Raw genomic sequence first — 20,693 nt, forward strand, 5'->3', positions numbered from 1 at the left:
AGGTTCGTCCCCACCTCCATCTGCCAATTAGATTTTTTCACTAACTTGACATGCGGAGTCGAGACTGGGCCGGTCGGTTTTTCCGGGGTCGATTTACCCCCATCGTCCGCACGGATGTACTTTTCGTGGATTGACTCGGTAGTCTGATCCACAGACTTAGAGCCCCCACTAGGTGACAGCTGGGGTGGCTCTCCTTGGGACTGCTTTGGAGCAGTCCGCGACATCATCTTGGCCGTCTAAATGGAAGGCGTCCCTTTAGAAGCAGTGCTCTTGCGGAATTTGGACGTCTTCCCATCCTTTGAAGTAGAGGCGGGCTGCTTCCTCTTCAACCTTGGAGTAGGAGTGGAAAACTGAAAGGAAGCAATATGAAGTTAAGCAAATTCAAGATAATGCATCCGAGCATGAGTAGGAAGGAAGCCCCTTCTAGAGTCCCAGGTTGGGCGAAGGGCCAAATTAAAGTCGTCTGTGTTAAATCAGGAAGGACTCCTCTTCCAACCTACCAGCTCGGCACGACAAAAAAAAAATAGCTAGCAGACGGCCAAGCTTGATGGGAGCAGCGTTAAACCTATTCATCCGCAAGTTGAACTCCACGTTCTTTGTTGTAATGCAGTAGAAACAATTCTTCTAGTCACGTCACTTGGATGGCCGGCCCATCACCACCAGGAGCACAATATGAACCAGTCGTCCGTCCCCGAGTCCAGGCGGACCATTGATTGCATCTCGCAAAATATTGGGACGTCCGGCTTAAAGGCTTGCCTGATGCACGTCACCAAGTACCTGAAGATGTTCAACCAGCTGTTCGGCATTAGCTAGAAGAGGGCAATGTTGTATTCGTCCAGGAGCTCCTAGACAAACGGGTGAAAAGGGAAGCGGAGTCCCATTTCAAGGGCAACATGGTACACGCTAAATGATTGCCGACGAGGCCGCTCATCCTCCTAGGCGGCCACTGAATGACAGCGCTTCGGCGCCTTGAGCTCATATCCCTCTCCCAGCGTGAAGAAACTCTTAAACTCCTCCATCCCATCATTGAGGAAGCCTAGGGCTGTGTCCCTGCCTGGACAGGCGTACGGATCTTTGAAATTGTCCACATTGGCCTCCTCAGCCTCTTGATTTTTCGCTTCCCCTTCACCAGGGTGGGGGCGGTCCTAAACTCCGAGGACAACACAGTGTCCAATTTAGCAGCCTCGGCCGAGCTTGTACTTTTAGAGCCCCGGCCACTTTCGGAGATAGAAGCTCTCTCCTGTACCAAGGTTCCTTTGCTCTTATCCTTTCTCCTGGCGTCCGCTTGATTTCCAGGAGGATGAGCGTTGCGAGATAGCCGATCGGCCGGTTCAGCAATCACTATGCTAGTCCTAGGCCTAGCCGACCTGGTAGTTTGTGATGGGGGTAGTTCGGAAATATGGGTGGACGCCCCAACGTCCGCCTGAGAAGATGATTGAGGTTCTTTCAAGGATTGCAACTTGACCGGATCTTTAACCGAGTTGGCAAATTGGGGAAAGCGAAGGCCTTGAGTCTGCCCGGAAGCTTCTCTAGCAGAAGAAACGCCCTGCCTCCTTTGGCGCTCTTCGAATGAGGTGGTCGCTTCGACCACCGAGCATTCGCTGCCACTGACCATGGCGGTGCTTGTGTTGGTGTTTGTGGTGGTAGCAGTCACCCCGTCCGTGTTACTCGGATCATAGGGGACCCTTGGGTTTACCAAACTGCCGTCTGGATTTCTAACGGCATACTTGTCGTACGTCTGCATGGTCTAAGCCATTTGCGACTACAGGGACAGAGAAGAATAGGTGGATGTGAGTTGTTACACACTTGAAATGGTTTCACTCCACGAGGGAAACGACTCATCCCCATCCACTCTAGACTCGTCAGTCCCAGGCGAACGAACGGCCTCATAAGGAGAAACGGATAAAGCCGAGTGTTGGGTCAGATTTAAAAATAAAATTGAAAGACAAAACAAAGTAAAAGAGGAAGAAAAAGGGCTAGCCGGTTACCTTCATTCGTGTAGAAAACTTGGGAAAGTCTTGAAGGTTGATCAGAAAATTCAAAGACTATGACCGGAAACCTCAAATGTACAGCGGAGCTTTGAAAATTAGAAAAGAAATCACTTTCTCACTCTAAAAAGATCTGACTTCTCTCTATAATTCTCAGAGTTCCAAAGTAACAAAATGAATTCAAACATCCTATATTTATAGGGAAAATTTATGGGGGCAAAACGATAAATCCGTCCTTCCCGCCCAAGAATTCAAACAGTTACTTTTTGAAAAGTTAACCTAGAAGTCAAGTGGTTAGAAACCATTTCCGTCACTTTAAACAGAAGGGACGGCAAACGGGCTGACAGCACGTCAAAATAGACGGCCAGGTAAGGGATGAGTGTCATTTATGGCACTCATTTGTTCTCTTTTCGGGTGATTTTAGATTACTTTTATAACTCTTTTCTTTCCTTTTTCCTTAATTTTGCTCTTTATTTCTTTAGTTTGCACTTTCCTTAGTTGATTTCCCATTTTCATGCACTTCTTGGTTTTTCTTGTCTTTTTCCCTTTTATTTGTTTGTTTTCTTTCATTTTCAAGTTAAGATTATTGTCCAAGGTTTCTCGAGGTTTCTTCCCGAGTTTGCATTGATTAGGGGCCTAGTGTCTTCCATTTGAAGCCTAAGTATGGAGATGTGTAAGTTCCAATTGACCTTAGGCCATGCATTCAAGCCGTGGGGGCACTAATTCTAGTTTTGAACCCACCGTCGAGGTGTTTTAGGTTCTGCCATGCTCCATGTTCATCAAGCACACCAAGTGGAGCGCACGAGAAGCTTCAAGATGAAAGGGAAGAAGCTGCCCTGTTCCTAAGCGCGGCCGCGCGTGGCCTTGGCGCGGCCGCGCATGTTGCTCCCCCTACTCCGTACCCATTTTTGCGCGGCCGTGCATCCTCTGGAAGAAGACCGCGCCTGTACGGATCTATTTTGGACGATCTAACTAATTTCTCTTTGTTATTTCTACTATATATAGATTTTTCTTCTATTTTTAGAGAGAGAATGTTAGAGAGATTTTTCATGAGAGAATTCATTTTTTTTAGAGAGAGAATTAATTAGAGTTTTAAAGTAGAGATTTTTAGAGAGAGAAATTCATGGTTGATGATTGATGATTCTAAGCATATTTTCCTTTGGTTTCACCAAATTTTGTAAGGATTTCTTTTACTTTAATGCAATCTTTAGCTTTTGATTTCAATTGTTTGTTGATTGTTCAAGTTCATTGATTAGTTGATTGAATTTTTTGGATGTCGAAACAAGAACTTTATGTAAGATTCGAAGAACCAAAAGGTGAATTAGGGATATTTTTGATAGGAGATTAGGGTATTTTTCCTTGGAGATGGAAAATTCGCCCTCCGGGTTTTATCAATTTGCAAATTCTTCCTTAGTTAGTTAAAAAAATGAAATTGGCTGATATTATTTTGTTGATAGCTTAATTTTGATTTTGATTTCTTTCATGGATTGTGAGTGGTTTACTACCTAGGGATGTGGTGAAGCATGTTTGAGTGATGGATCATAGCTAATTGGGAGTTTTTGATTGATTTAGCATTGTGATTAAATTGGTTGATTGATTTTGTGCATGTGTGTGATTAGTTCAAAAGTAGCTAACTTTAATTGTCATACTAGATTGTATTGTGTGCCTACATTGATATGGACCATTGATTTGTAGCTCACATTTACCGATCGAGCTTAGTTTGTGACATTCCTAGTAGAGTCTCTCGTAGTTGCGCTAGTTAGACCTTTAGGAGATAGCTTGTTGAGCTCTTTTGATTGCATTGTCTATCTTCGCTCGCGATACGAATTAATCAATCTCCAACCCGATTAGTGTGTGTCCATTGCAAGAATATGTGGATCCTAAATCCCTAGTGTCTTGATATATTGATTTACTTTGTGATTTACTTTGTTTTTTAGTTGAACTTAGATAACCTACACTACCTTTTACGCTTCGAAATAGCTTGACTTAGGCAATAGCTAACTTCCCCCCATTCCTAGTGGTTCGACCCGAACTTGTCCTACTACTAGGTATCCCGGACAACAGGTGTCCTCCCTAAAAGGTAGTCGACCTGCTACGTCCGACTAACCTGAAGACCCATAAGTGTCCAATAAAAGAGTTACAGGTAACTGGACCAAGCGTCCGGCCCAAGGGGAAAATCCCCATATAAGACGGACGGTATTGTCCGCATACCAAAGAAACGCTCAAAACTTCTGTGAATACTCAGACATATTCGAACGAGTAGAAAATCAAAGGACGCGACCTGTAGAGTACGAGCCACCCCCTCTGAGGGGCAACTGTTTAGGGTAAAAATTACCCCAAAAACGTGGACCAATCCCTTAGTGACACGTGTCCTAATTAACGGGCGACACATGTCACTAAAGGAAGATGACATGTATGCAAGCCCTACAAAGTGCACCTGAAAAAGAGAGAAAAGGGCCTCTTGAGAAAAGGGTCTCCTTACATTAGGAGGCCCAATTCCCTAGAAAGCCACAAAACGGCGCCCTTCAAGGACACGTGTCCATGCCTGATTGCGCCGCTAATCAAAAAACGTCATTCTAGGGTAATAACCCTAAAAGGCACAAATCCCCACCCCCTATAAATACCCCAATCATTTATGATGGGAGGGGTGGATTGTGACATAGCATTTAATAGAGCATTAAAACAACTCAAACTTGTCTCTACTTTCTCTCTCTAGCTTTTCCGATTTCCGGTTATTAACTTAACCGTCGAAGGCGAATATTCTGTCAACAGAATATTCGTGTTTTGCAGGTGTCCGGGCTGTCTATCCAAAGAACGCGACCAGTGTCCCAGGAGGAATTTTAGTTTCAACGACCTAGAATCCCCTACACTACCTTTTACACTTCAAAATAGCTTGACTTAAGCAATAGCTAACTTCCCCCCATTCCTAGTGGTTCGACCCGAACTTGTCCTATTACTAAGTGTAGGTTTGGAAAATTAGTTTGATTGGAGGAATTTTAGTTTCAACGACCTAGAATCAACCTCTCGGTCAAAATGGCGCCGTTTCCAGGGAATGACATAGTTGTTTGCTATTGTTGTTGAGTCTACTTCATTTCATTTCAAAAATACAAAAAGATTTTTCCCTTTTAGGCTACACTTATAACCGTGCTACTAATTGTTTCTTTGAGATTGTATGCATAGGACAAGAGGAAGGAACTTAGTACCTTTTGATCCGGAGATTGAGAGAACAATCACAATGATAAGAGTTTCTAGACGATCCTTAAGTTCTAGCTCTTCAAGTGAAGAAGAATTTTAAGAAAAAGAACAAAGAAGCATGGGTGAAGTACCAAGGGTTGCTTTGAAGGAGTTGGGAACTCCCGGTGCCTATAGATTTGAGAGTGGTTTTGCTTTGCCAACAACACCGGCTAATGACTTTGAGATAAGGCCGACGATGATAACAATGATTGAACGAAGGCAATTTAGTGGTGCTAAGCATGAAAGCCCACTAAATCAACTCAAAGAGTTTGAGAAGTATTGCAACACAATCAAAGTCAATGGGGTTCCTCAAGAATTCATAAGGCTCAAGCTATTCCCGTTCTCTCTAATCGAAAGAGCTTTGGAGTGGCTAGATAAGGAAGTGAAGCCTAATTCCTTGAGAACTTGGGATGAGGTCACTAAAGAGTTGCTTTCTCGCTTTTACCCTCAAATGAAGACCTTTGAGGAAAGAACTCTAATCCAAAGTTTCAAGCAAAATCCTAGTGAGAGTTTGTATGAGGCTTGGGAAAGATACAAGGAATATCAATGAGAATGTCCTCACCATGGAATCCTGACATACCAAATCATACAAATCTTCTATGGAGGATTGAGTTCCCAAGGGAAGTCATGTCTTGATGCCGGAGGCCCGATTATGAATAAGACCGAGAAAGAAGTTGTTGCTATCATAGAGGATGTAGTTCGTCACTACATGGATTGGCAAGAGAGAGAGAGAGAGAGTCTACAAGAAAAAGTAGCTCAACAGTCTACTCGGTTGATCATCTCAATGCAATCAATAATTTGTCTTCCCAAATCTCAAACTTGGGGAAGGAGATGACATTAATCAAGGCTAAGCTAGAGAGTGCCTCTTCAATTGCACCGAGTCTTCCCTCCCATATTAAGGGGAGAGGTACATCTTCTAACTCTACTCCTCCTTCTACTTCAAGTAATATGCCAAGTGGATGTATCTTCTGTGATGTTTGTGGGTCATATGACCATGACTCTTCTAGTTGTCCACATGATTTTGAGAATTGTGATGATGTTGAAAACAATTATTGTGAGCAAGTGAATTTTGTTTCCAACAATAACAATGGACAAAGATTTGAAGGTCCAAGGAATTTTGGGACTAGGAATGCTCACCAACAAGGGAGTTTTGATAACTACAACAATGGTGGTTATAGGAACCAAGGAAATCAAGGTTTTCGAGGTAACTATAACAATCAAGGTTATAGTAATCAAAACCAAGGCCAATGGTATGAAAATCAAGGCCAATCACATAGCTTTGGTGGCCAACACCAAAATTATGGCAACAATCAAAATTGATTAGTTGATTGAATTTTTTGGATGTCGAAACAAGAACTTTATGTAAGAGTCGAAGAACCAAAAGGTGAATTAGGGATATTTTTGATAGGAGATTAGGGTATTTTTCCTTGGAGATGGAAAATTCGCCCTCCGGGTTTTATCAATTTGCAAATTCTTCCTTAGTTAGTTAAAAAAATGAAATTGGCTGATATTATTTTGTTGATAGCTTAATTTTGATTTTGATTTCTTTCATGGATTGTGAGTGGTTTACTACCTAGGGATGTGGTGAAGCATGTTTGAGTGATGGATCATAGCTAATTGGGAGTTTTTGATTGATTTAGCATTGTGATTAAATTGGTTGATTGATTTTGTGCATGTGTGTGATTAGTTCAAAAGTAGCTAACTTTAATTGTCATACTAGATTGTATTGTGTGCCTACATTGATATGGACCATTGATTTGTAGCTCACATTTACCGATCGAGCTTAGTTTGTGACATTCCTAGTAGAGTCTCTCGTAGTTGCGCTAGTTAGACCTTTAGGAGATAGCTTGTTGAGCTCTTTTGATTGCATTGTCTATCTTCGCTCGCGATACGAATTAATCAATCTCCAACCCGATTAGTGTGTGTCCATTGCAAGAATATGTGGATCCTAAATCCCTAGTGTCTTGATATATTGATTTACTTTGTGATTTACTTTGTTTTTTAGTTGAACTTAGATAACCTACACTACCTTTTACGCTTCGAAATAGCTTGACTTAGGCAATAGCTAACTTCCCCCCATTCCTAGTGGTTCGACCCGAACTTGTCCTACTACTAGGTATCCCGGACAACAGGTGTCCTCCCTAAAAGGTAGTCGACCTGCTACGTCCGACTAACCTGAAGACCCAGAAGTGTCCAATAAAAGAGTTACAGGTAACTGGACCAAGCGTCCGGCCCAAGGGGAAAATCCCCATATAAGACGGACGGTATTGTCCGCATACCAAAGAAACGCTCAAAACTTCTGTGAATACTCAGACATATCCGAACGAGTAGAAAATCAAAGGACGCGACCTGTAGAGTACGAGCCACCCCCTCTGAGGGGCAACTGTTTAGGGTAAAAATTACCCCAAAAACGTGGACCAATCCCTTAGTGACACGTGTCCTAATTAACGGGCGACACATGTCACTAAAGGAAGATGACATGTATGCAAGCCCTACAAAGTGCACCTGAAAAAGAGAGAAAAGGGCCTCTTGAGAAAAGGGTCTCCTTACATTAGGAGGCCCAATTCCCTAGAAAGCCACAAAACGGCGCCCTTCAAGGACACGTGTCCATGCCTGATTGCGCCGCTAATCAAAAAACGTCATTCTAGGGTAATAACCCTAAAAGGCACAAATCCCCACCCCCTATAAATACCCCAATCATTTATGATGGGAGGGGTGGATTGTGACATAGCATTTAATAGAGCATTAAAACAACTCAAACTTGTCTCTACTTTCTCTCTCTAGCTTTTCCGATTTCCGGTTATTAACTTAACCGTCGAAGGCGAATATTCTGTCAACAGAATATTCGTGTTTTGCAGGTGTCCGGGCTGTCTATCCAAAGAACGCGACCAGTGTCCCAGGAGGAATTTTAGTTTCAACGACCTAGAATCCCCTACACTACCTTTTACACTTCAAAATAGCTTGACTTAAGCAATAGCTAACTTCCCCCCATTCCTAGTGGTTCGACCCGAACTTGTCCTATTACTAAGTGTAGGTTTGGAAAATTAGTTTGATTGGAGGAATTTTAGTTTCAACGACCTAGAATCTACCTCTCGGTCAAAATGGCGCCGTTTCCAGGGAATGATATAGTTGTTTGCTATTGTTGTTGAGTCTATTTCATTTAATTTCAAAAATACAAAAAGATTTTTCCCTTTTAGGCTACACTTATAACCGTGCTACTAATTGTTTCTTTGAGATTGTATGCATAGGACAAGAGGAAGGAACTTAGTACCTTTTGATCCGGAGATTGAGAGAACAATCACAATGATAAGAGTTGCTAGACGATCCTTAAGTTCTAGCTCTTCAAGTGAAGAAGAATTTTAAGAAAAAGAACAAAGAAGCATGGGTGAAGTACCAAGGGTTGCTTTGAAGGAGTTGGGAACTCCCGGTGCCTATAGATTTGAGAGTGGTTTTGCTTTGCCAACAACACCGGCTAATGACTTTGAGATAAGGCCGACGATGATAACAATGATTGAACGAAGGCAATTTAGTGGTGCTAAGCATGAAAGCCCACTAAATCAACTCAAAGAGTTTGAGAAGTATTACAACACAATCAAAGTCAATGGGGTTCCTCAAGAATTCATAAGGCTCAAGCTATTCCCGTTCTCTCTAATCGAAAGAGCTTTGGAGTGGCTAGATAAGGAAGTGAAGCCTAATTCCTTGAGAACTTGGGATGAGGTCACTAAAGAGTTGCTTTCTCGCTTTTACCCTCAAATGAAGACCTTTGAGGAAAGAACTCTAATCCAAAGTTTCAAGCAAAATCCTAGTGAGAGTTTGTATGAGGCTTGGGAAAGATACAAGGAATATCAATGAGAATGTCCTCACCATGGAATCCTGACATACCAAATCATACAAATCTTCTATGGAGGATTGAGTTCCCAAGGGAAGTCATGTCTTGATGCCGGAGGCCCGATTATGAATAAGACCGAGAAAGAAGTTGTTGCTATCATAGAGGATGTAGTTCGTCACTACATGGATTGGCAAGAGAGAGAGAGAGAGAGTCTACAAGAAAAAGTAGCTCAACAGTCTACTCGGTTGATCATCTCAATGCAATCAATAATTTGTCTTCCCAAATCTCAAACTTGGGGAAGGAGATGACATTAATCAAGGCTAAGCTAGAGAGTGCCTCTTCAATTGCACCGAGTCTTCCCTCCCATATTAAGGGGAGAGGTACATCTTCTAACTCTACTCCTCCTTCTACTTCAAGTAATATGCCAAGTGGATGTATCTTCTGTGATGTTTGTGGGTCATATGACCATGACTCTTCTAGTTGTCCACATGATTTTGAGAATTGTGATGATGTTGAAAACAATTATTGTGAGCAAGTGAATTTTGTTTCCAACAATAACAATGGACAAAGATTTGAAGGTCCAAGGAATTTTGGGACTAGGAATGCTCACCAACAAGGGAGTTTTGATAACTACAACAATGGTGGTTATAGGAACCAAGGAAATCAAGGTTTTCGAGGTAACTATAACAATCAAGGTTATAGTAATCAAAACCAAGGCCAATGGTATGAAAATCAAGGCCAATCACATAGCTTTGGTGGCCAACACCAAAATTATGGCAACAATCAAAATTGATTAGTTGATTGAATTTTTTGGATGTCGAAACAAGAACTTTATGTAAGAGTCGAAGAACCAAAAGGTGAATTAGGGATATTTTTGATAGGAGATTAGGGTATTTTTCCTTGGAGATGGAAAATTCGCCCTCCGGGTTTTATCAATTTGCAAATTCTTCCTTAGTTAGTTAAAAAAATGAAATTGGCTGATATTATTTTGTTGATAGCTTAATTTTGATTTTGATTTCTTTCATGGATTGTGAGTGGTTTACTACCTAGGGATGTGGTGAAGCATGTTTGAGTGATGGATCATAGCTAATTGGGAGTTTTTGATTGATTTAGCATTGTGATTAAATTGGTTGATTGATTTTGTGCATGTGTGTGATTAGTTCAAAAGTAGCTAACTTTAATTGTCATACTAGATTGTATTGTGTGCCTACATTGATATGGACCATTGATTTGTAGCTCACATTTACCGATCGAGCTTAGTTTGTGACATTCCTAGTAGAGTCTCTCGTAGTTGCGCTAGTTAGACCTTTAGGAGATAGCTTGTTGAGCTCTTTTGATTGCATTGTCTATCTTCGCTCGCGATACGAATTAATCAATCTCCAACCCGATTAGTGTGTGTCCATTGCAAGAATATGTGGATCCTAAATCCCTAGTGTCTTGATATATTGATTTACTTTGTGATTTACTTTGTTTTTTAGTTGAACTTAGATAACCTACACTACCTTTTACGCTTCGAAATAGCTTGACTTAGGCAATAGCTAACTTCCCCCCATTCCTAGTGGTTCGACCCGAACTTGTCCTACTACTAGGTATCCCGGACAACAGGTGTCCTCCCTAAAAGGTAGTCGACCTGCTACGTCCGACTAACCTGAAGACCCAGAAGTGTCCAATAAAAGAGTTACAGGTAACTGGACCAAGCGTCCGGCCCAAGGGGAAAATCCCCATATAAGACGGACGGTATTGTCCGCATACCAAAGAAACGCTCAAAACTTCTGTGAATACTCAGACATATCCGAACGAGTAGAAAATCAAAGGACGCGACCTGTAGAGTACGAGCCACCCCCTCTGAGGGGCAACTGTTTAGGGTAAAAATTACCCCAAAAACGTGGACCAATCCCTTAGTGACACGTGTCCTAATTAACGGGCGACACATGTCACTAAAGGAAGATGACATGTATGCAAGCCCTACAAAGTGCACCTGAAAAAGAGAGAAAAGGGCCTCTTGAGAAAAGGGTCTCCTTACATTAGGAGGCCCAATTCCCTAGAAAGCCACAAAACGGCGCCCTTCAAGGACACGTGTCCATGCCTGATTGCGCCGCTAATCAAAAAACGTCATTCTAGGGTAATAACCCTAAAAGGCACAAATCCCCACCCCCTATAAATACCCCAATCATTTATGATGGGAGGGGTGGATTGTGACATAGCATTTAATAGAGCATTAAAACAACTCAAACTTGTCTCTACTTTCTCTCTCTAGCTTTTCCGATTTCCGGTTATTAACTTAACCGTCGAAGGCGAATATTCTGTCAACAGAATATTCGTGTTTTGCAGGTGTCCGGGCTGTCTATCCAAAGAACGCGACCAGTGTCCCAGGAGGAATTTTAGTTTCAACGACCTAGAATCCCCTACACTACCTTTTACACTTCAAAATAGCTTGACTTAAGCAATAGCTAACTTCCCCCCATTCCTAGTGGTTCGACCCGAACTTGTCCTATTACTAAGTGTAGGTTTGGAAAATTAGTTTGATTGGAGGAATTTTAGTTTCAACGACCTAGAATCTACCTCTCGGTCAAAATGGCGCCGTTTCCAGGGAATGATATAGTTGTTTGCTATTGTTGTTGAGTCTATTTCATTTAATTTCAAAAATACAAAAAGATTTTTCCCTTTTAGGCTACACTTATAACCGTGCTACTAATTGTTTCTTTGAGATTGTATGCATAGGACAAGAGGAAGGAACTTAGTACCTTTTGATCCGGAGATTGAGAGAACAATCACAATGATAAGAGTTGCTAGACGATCCTTAAGTTCTAGCTCTTCAAGTGAAGAAGAATTTTAAGAAAAAGAACAAAGAAGCATGGGTGAAGTACCAAGGGTTGCTTTGAAGGAGTTGGGAACTCCCGGTGCCTATAGATTTGAGAGTGGTTTTGCTTTGCCAACAACACCGGCTAATGACTTTGAGATAAGGCCGACGATGATAACAATGATTGAACGAAGGCAATTTAGTGGTGCTAAGCATGAAAGCCCACTAAATCAACTCAAAGAGTTTGAGAAGTATTGCAACACAATCAAAGTCAATGGGGTTCCTCAAGAATTCATAAGGCTCAAGCTATTCCCGTTCTCTCTAATCGAAAGAGCTTTGGAGTGGCTAGATAAGGAAGTGAAGCCTAATTCCTTGAGAACTTGGGATGAGGTCACTAAAGAGTTGCTTTCTCGCTTTTACCCTCAAATGAAGACCTTTGAGGAAAGAACTCTAATCCAAATTTTCCAGCAAAATCCTAGTGAGAGTTTGTATGAGGCTTGGGAAAGATACAAGGAATATCAATGAGAATGTCCTCACCATGGAATCCTGACATACCAAATCATACAAATCTTCTATGGAGGATTGAGTTCCCAAGGGAAGTCATGTCTTGATGCCGGAGGCCCGATTATGAATAAGACCGAGAAAGAAGTTGTTGCTATCATAGAGGATGTAGTTCGTCACTACATGGATTGGCAAGAGAGAGAGAGAGAGAGTCTACAAGAAAAAGTAGCTCAACAGTCTACTCGGTTGATCATCTCAATGCAATCAATAATTTGTCTTCCCAAATCTCAAACTTGGGGAAGGAGATGACATTAATCAAGGCTAAGCTAGAGAGTGCCTCTTCAATTGCACCGAGTCTTCCCTCCCATATTAAGGGGAGAGGTACATCTTCTAACTCTACTCCTCCTTCTACTTCAAGTAATATGCCAAGTGGATGTATCTTCTGTGATGTTTGTGGGTCATATGACCATGACTCTTCTAGTTGTCCACATGATTTTGAGAATTGTGATGATGTTGAAAACAATTATTGTGAGCAAGTGAATTTTGTTTCCAACAATAACAATGGACAAAGATTTGAAGGTCCAAGGAATTTTGGGACTAGGAATGCTCACCAACAAGGGAGTTTTGATAACTACAACAATGGTGGTTATAGGAACCAAGGAAATCAAGGTTTTCGAGGTAACTATAACAATCAAGGTTATAGTAATCAAAACCAAGGCCAATGGTATGAAAATCAAGGCCAATCACATAGCTTTGGTGGCCAACACCAAAATTATGGCAACAATCAAGGCCGAGGTAATTGCAACAATCAAAATAGGGGCAAAACAACAATCAAAGGGGACCCCCACCCAGATTTGCTCCAAGACCTCAAGGCAATGGAAATAATTTCTATGCTCAAATCCCATCTTCTAGAACTAACTTAGAGGAGATCATTGAAAATCAAACAAAAATTTTAAACACTTACATGGCGGTGAGTGACAAGAAGTTTAATGAGATGATGACACACAACAAGATGCTTGAGACCCAAATCACACAACTAGCCAATACCTTGAAAGATTGTGCTAGCCCTTCTTCATTACCTTCTTAAGGAGTTGATCCTAAGAAACCCATTTATTTTTTTACCACAAGGAGTAGGAGAGTGCTTGAAGAGAGAGTTTCTAGGTTGAGTGAGGAGGATGAGAAGAGGAGTGACTCAAGTGAGGAAAATGAGAACAAGGTGTCAAAGAGTGTGAGCAAAGAGGAAGTTCAAGAGAAAAAGAAGAGTATTAAGTCTAGAAAGATGGGTTAGATTTCTAATAAGGAGACAAAAGAGAAAAAGAGGAAGCAAGATGAGGACTTCAAACAAAAACTTCCATACCCTCAAAAGTTCAATAGGTACAAATTGGATGAACAATTCGGGAAATTTATCGAGATGCTTAAGAAAATTCATCTTTTTATTCCTTTCACCGATGTTTTGGGGCAAATGCCTAACTATTCTAAATTTCTTAAGGAAATCTTGAGCGGTAAGAGAGATTGCAATGTGGTTGAACCGGTGAGTTTGGGGGAGTGTTGTAGTGCCTTTATCCATAATGACTTACCCCAAAAGATAAAAGACCCCGAAAATTTCTCCATTCCTTGCAATATTAATGGGAAATTGTTTCAAAATTCCCTTTGTGATCTAGTTGCTAGTGTTAGCGTCATGCCTTACTCCGTTTTCAAGAAACGTAAGTTAGGTGAGCTCCTTCCAACCAACATGACCCTTCAATTGGCCGACCGTTCTATTAAGTTCCCAATGGGTAGAATTGAGGATGTGCCCCTCAAGATAGGAGAGTTCACTATTCCCGTGGATTTCATTATGCTAGAGATTGCGGAAGATGACAATATTCCTATCATTCTAGGGAGGCAATTCTTAGCAACTTTGGGTTGATAGATGTGAAAGGTGGCATGATTACTTTGTGTGTTGGTAATAATAAGGCAAGTTTTAAGCTCAAGTCGATGCATGAGTCTCTATCCTATGTGCAAGGAATTATGTGCATAAACTCATTGCCTTCGAATGCTAATGATTCCATGTTTGTGTCTTCTACTAACAATATGCGTGTAGTTTGTGATGATGTTCCTAAAAGTATTGAAAGAAAGGTTGTTAGTGAAGAAGACAAGGACCCCTTGAAGCTTGAGAATGAGTTTGAAATGCCTTCTTGGTTTGAGCTTTCTATGAAGGATAACGAGAATAGTTCTTCAAGTGGTGGACATGTGGATCTCAAAGCTCCAAGGAAGAAGAAATCAAGGAAGAAAAAGAGAGTTTCCAAGAAATATAAGAGGAAGTTGAAGCCTAAAAAGTTTGATCCGGTTTCTATGATTCAAGATGACATGGCTCATGACGTGATTTTTCCCAAGCTTTGCAGTGATTTAACCCTCTCCACCACTTTGAACAAGGTGGTGTTCTTTGACTCTCCAAGATTTGGAGGAAGGGTCGAGCTAAGGACCTTAAGCAAGCGCTTCCCGGGAGGCAACCCGGTTTTCTAACCCTTTTCTTTTGATTTTCTATTTTTCTTAATTTTCTTTCTTTTGTTTTTCTTTTCTTTCACTTGTTTTCTATTTGGATTGATAGGTCTAATTCATTGGATATGGATAATTTCAAGCGAGCACGAGCAAGGGAAAGGTGTTTTGTGTTTTTGATGAAAATATGTTCCATTTTATCGAATTTTGAGGTAAAAGGTTAAGGTAATATAGTGAGGTAAGTTAGGGGAAGTTTTGTTAAAATTTAAAGTAAATTTGAACTTGGTGGGTTCATTGTGGTACTCTCATTATTTTCGGATGTTTAACCCACTATCATCATGTTTTGAAACAGCCATACTTGGTGAGTTTAATAATCCCGGGATGATATTGGACAATGAGCCCACAGTAGAACGCACCGAGCAAAAATTTCAAGAGGAGCCAAGCCAGGCGCGGGCGCGCCTAGTAGGAGCGCGGCCGCGTGCGACATTGGCGCGAGCACGCTGCCAGGTCGCGCGGCCGCGCACCTGGTCGGGCCGAGTCCCTAATCTTCTTTCTTTCTCCTTTCTTTCCCTCATTTTCCCCTTCACTCTCATCCTTGCACGCACTATCTCCCTTCTCACTATAGAAACCGAAAACCTTAACCCTTGTTCGTCAATTTTCCATCTTCAATCATCAAAAATCATCAAATTCCTTCTACAAATTTATCCTCAACAACAAAATTCATACTACTTTCTTCAATTATCAACCTCCAATCTCTCTCCTCCATTGAAGACCAAATTTGGGGTTTTTCTACTTGGTGGGAATTGGTGTCTTGTTCTTGATCAATCTTGCTTCAAGTATGGTATAATATTCTTCTTTGACTCTATTTTACATAATTACATCATATTGTTGCAAGATTTTGATTGTTTATGATTGTGAATAGTAGTAGTATGTATTTAGATGAACTTAGTGATTGAATGTGAAATTTAGGTTGGTTATTTGTGTTGTTGTATGTTTGTATAGCAAATTTGGTTCATTTGGTGTTGATTATGAGAAGTTTGAAATTTGGATTTTTGGTAGTAAGGTGTTACTTGTGTGATTAGTGTTATTGATTAAGGAGTTGTGATTTTGGTGTTTGGAAGTGTTTTATGGTGTTATTGTGGTGGTTGTGGAGTTGATTAATTGGATTTTGAATTGGTTAATTTGGAGGAAACACAATGTCAAAGCTTATTCAAGCCATTTCCTCTAAAAAACAAAAAACCACCATCACCATTGAAGAACCTTCTTCAAACCCATCTACTTCCCAACCACAAAAACCTACTCCTATTCCCAAAACAAAAATCAAGGACCCAATACAAAAAGATCGATATGCCAAGCTCAAAAAGAACCGTTCCCACAAGTCCTCTCGTCACTACTTTCAACCGGATATGATCAAATTGGGGATTGATGAGGATTTAAGGGAGTTTTTCAGCAATCTTCGCATGAGCACCTTCGTGAACACATGTTACCGTAGTTACTTTGAGCCAACTTTGGAGTTTTTGGCTACGGTTTCATGTGAGGCGGTAGAAGGTGGCAACTACCGAGTCCATTTTCAGCTCTTTAACATTCACCATGATCTTTCTCTCACTGAGTTCAATGTGGCGCTTAATCTTAATCCGGGGGTGGATGTCTTGGACCCCGAGTTCTTCTTCGATGAATATGACCAAAATTCTTGGTGGGATGATATTTCGGGGGAAGGTGACTTTGTTACTCGGTATGCCGCGATAAGCAAAGTTTTCCAACCGTGTCTTCGAGTTCTTTATAGGATTTTGGGATATTCGATAATCCCAAAGCAAGAATTGGGTAAAATGAGTTAATTAAAGCACCGGATTCTATGGTTGGCTACTAGGGAGGAGTACCGAGGTCGTTTAAACTTAGGGTTCATGTTTTTTAGATATTGCAAGGGGTTGCAATCTAGGGAGTCCGGAGAGATCCCTTGTGGTAGCATGGTTACGAGGCTTGTGACCAACCTTCATATTGGCCACTTCTTGCCCTCTTGTACTCTGGTGGGTAGTCCGAGCACCCTCTACCTCGACATTTCACAATTGAAGCAAGTGCAATTTTTGGCTAAGAATGATGAGGTGTTCGATTGGCTTAGGGAGAACAAACATTGGTGCTATCTCCCTAACCCCTCCTTGACTTCTATCCACCATGAGGATGTGCCTAATGTATGGCATGTGCCCCTAAGTAACCGCCTCCCCGATGATGATGATGAGGAAATAGGAGAAGAAGAAAATGAAGAGGAAGAAGAAGTAGCTCCACAACAGCAACAACAACAATTTCAACAACAACATCGTCAACAACAACAACATCGACAACCGCAACAACATCAAGAGCAACAACAACACAAATTTGCTAACCCCGATATGGATGCTCTTAGTGCGCAAATGAAGGGGATGCAAATTCGTTTGGAAGGCATGTACGACAAAGATTTTGCAGCAATATATAATCAACTGAGAGGCATTTCGGAGATGCAACAAAGTATGTTTCTCCAACAACAACAATTGTATGATGCAAGTGTTAACCGTGAGGAGATCTCCCCCGCGGTTAACTACCCATATTTTTCACCCCAACTTGGTCCTATTCCAAAAAGTGGGTATCCTTATTGGCAAGGACCTCTGGGGTCCAACACCAAGACTCGCTCATTCCCCGATGAGCACGGTAACTACGATTACCGTGTTCCCGGCGGGAGAGATTATAGGGGTGATCCTAACTACCCCTATATCCACCCCGATCATCCACTACCGCTTGCTTTTGCCGGAGCAATATTCTCCCCTTGCCCCTTGGCAACAAGACAACTTCAAGGGGCACTATGGTTGGCCACCCGGTTACACCGGGGGATGGGATCCTTATGGTCCCCCATCCGTGTTTTCCTATGATAGGGATGACCGTGATAGTGCCAGGTCGAGTGGTATTTAGTTCCCCTATTTTGTGCATTTTTCCTCCATCCCTTATTTTATGTGTTGTTTGCTTTGTATTAATGGGATGTTAAGAAGTATTCATGTTTAGCTTGGGGGAACTTTATTTTCTTAGGGGTTTGTCTCAGTGGCCAATATTGTTGTTGGGAATTGCCTTGTCTACTTTTTGCCTCGATGTTTGATAATTGTATGCCTTGGTCTCTTCTTGATGGTGTTTGATTGTTGTTTCTATGAGCTTTCCATGTCTATTCTTTCTCTCTTAATGATGTTGTTGTTGTGTTGATTTCTATGATGATGATGCATGTTGTTTGCTCCCGTGAATCCAAAGCCCTAATATCCAAAACCCTTGAATCCAAATCCCTTCAATCCAAATCTTGTAGTTTAGGTGATTAGTTGCTAGTTTAGTGTATAATTCCTTTAGATTTCTTTGCTTTTTCTTAATTTTTGGTAGTTTAACTTGATTTTTGCTTTGTAGTTTCTTTTTGTTTAGTTTTGCTTTCTTTTATTTTGTTTTGAAGTTACTAACCGTTTTCTTTGTTTATAGCTCTATTTTCTATTTTTCTTCTCACTTGGCTTCGATGATGATGCTATTGATTTTTGGAGCTTAATGAAGGTGGTTTTTCTTTCGCCTTATTATTATTAGCATTGCTTGGAAACCCAGTGAGATCGTTCTTATTTTCTTTCTTTTATTTCTTTACTTTTCTTGGATTCATAGATTAGGATTAGATTTAGGAGAAGTTGAACGGTTCGAGGATGTATGATTGTAACACCTTAGAGTGTTTGGGGTCATTGACGTTGTTGTCGAATGACCACTTGTTTGACGATTGGGGATTACGTGTTATACTTGCATCTTTGTTCCTTTCTTTATTTTCCTACAATTTCTTTATCTTTATTTTCCTATTTTTTTTATTTTTCTTTACTTTTCCTTTCTTTTATTTTCTTTTATTTTCTTCTCTTTTCTTTTTGTTTTTGGTTTGTATAATGATTTTGAGGCTTTCCTTTTTCTTTTTGTTGTCTTTCTTGTGATTTGGACTATATACCAACGGACTTTTGCTTTTGAATAAACATCTTCCTAATTGGTAGTGGTATGCACGGTTTGAGAATATGCTTGGTTGATTCTTGGATGCCGTATGCTAAGGTAGCATGTCTAAGAACCAGGGGGATCATGAAACCCGATTCTACTTGTTTGTGGCATGCTTGGTAGTTGCTTCCTATAGTCGATTTGACACCAATAGTGAGTTTTTGCTACATCCATGTGAGGTTTATAATTTTTCAAGCCTTCTACACTTACTTGCATGAGCGGCATGGATCCTTGACTATTGCGGACCTCATCTAGAATCTTGACTCATAATTCTCAAACACGAGACCGAACCATCTAGGAAGGACAAAGGCATCTTTTTGGGGTGGTGATTTTTCTTTACTAGGATAGTCTTCATTATTTTTAGTCCTTGGGTTACATTTGCCTTCTTGCTAGCCATTTGAGCCTTTTCCCTTCTTTTCAAGCCACATCTTTAGAATTTTGAGCCTTTTGTTTCATTTTTATTCCATTTTTGGTTTTTGTGACACAAATAATCATGTTCTTGGAGATTGTGGTATATGAGTTTGGATATTGGTTCTTATTGCAAGCAAGCTTGTGTTTTGTGTATCTTGTGAATAATGGCAAGTGAATAAATGAAAAAGTCGTCCAAAGCTAAAAAAGGCAAGGACATTCAAATGCAAAGTTGAAAAAGCCGTCCATAGTTAAAAGAGGCGAGGACATTTGTTATGAATTTGAAAAATGCAAACAGAATAGAAAAAGTGAAAAACAATGAGAAATGCAAAAATATTTTGATGTTAATCTTTTCTCCCCTTTCAAGCATTAAGGACAATGCTTCCTTTAAGCTTGGGGGGAGAAGCGTTTACGCTTTTTGTATATATGATTGTGAATATAGCTTTGAATAAGCTTGGGGGTGTTAGTTTGTTTTTGTTTGGTGATTACTTGGTTATGAGGAGAAGATTTGATCACCCTTTTGCTTCACTAATTAGGAATACCACCAAATTCTAAATTTTAAGCCTACCCTCACCCTTTTGCCCTTACGTTACAACCTTTGGGAAAGTGGTTTTGACCTAGAGGTTGAGTCACATATCGGGGGAGGGAATTATGAGTTAAAGCCTAAGGAGAGGGGATGCAAAGTCAAGAAGTCGAGTAGCCTAAAATATGTTCTTTTCCGGCTCCTTTGAGGAGCTATTGAGATGCTTACTAGAGGGAGATTTGAGACTGTAAGGAGAACGCGGTAAGATCGAATGGGATGAAGGTGGATTGTGATTACTAGTTCTCTACGCTTAGCATTTTCTATGTTTTAATCAACCTCGGATATCTTGTAATGTGCATACCCCTATTTGCTTAAGAAAGTTGTTTATTCATTTGAAGTGTAGTCATTTTATAAAGTCCAATTCATAAAGGTTTTGATTTTATTTTTCTTTTGATCTCTTTTACTTTTGTGATTTGCCACATGATTGTTTATTGAGAGTTATGGGTTAACCTCTTAGGAAACCCTTACGAGAGCATCACTCGTCCGTTAGAGCGATTTAGAGGTTTAAATGGCTTGTCTTTGGTTGCTAAAATTGATCGTGATTCCTACGAAAGTGAGTCTTAGTGTATTCTCATCTCATGTCTTTCTTTTTCATTTTTGAATAAATCTCTCATCCTTATTCTTGCTAGCTTGGTTTTGCTTGAGGACGAGCAAAAGTTTAGCTTGGGAGAATTTGATGAGTGTCATTTATGGAACTCATTTGTTCTCTTTTAGGGTGATTTTAGATTGCTTTTATAGCTCTTTTCTTTTCTTTTTCCTTAGTTTTGCTCTTTATTTCTTTAGTTTGCACTTTCCTTAATTGATTTCCCATTTTCATGCATTTCTCGGGTTTTCTTGTCTTTTTCCCTTTTATTTGTT

General features: G+C 40.6%; 3 pseudogenes; all 3 read right to left on the reverse strand.

Moving 5' to 3' along the window:
• Window positions 1–5,699: 5,699 nt before the first annotated feature.
• LOC145573522 (small nucleolar RNA R71) lies at window positions 5,700–5,792 on the reverse strand (annotated as a pseudogene).
• A 3,209-nt stretch (window positions 5,793–9,001) lies between these two features.
• LOC145573524 (small nucleolar RNA R71) lies at window positions 9,002–9,094 on the reverse strand (annotated as a pseudogene).
• Window positions 9,095–12,303: 3,209 nt separating this feature from the next.
• On the reverse strand, window positions 12,304–12,396 carry LOC145573539 (small nucleolar RNA R71; annotated as a pseudogene).
• Between the last annotated feature and the right edge of the window lie 8,297 nt (window positions 12,397–20,693).

This window comes from Chenopodium album, chromosome 12, assembly GCF_948465745.1.
Source record: "Chenopodium album chromosome 12, dcCheAlbu1.1, whole genome shotgun sequence".
In the NCBI taxonomy this organism is placed as follows: Eukaryota; Viridiplantae; Streptophyta; class Magnoliopsida; order Caryophyllales; family Amaranthaceae; genus Chenopodium; species Chenopodium album.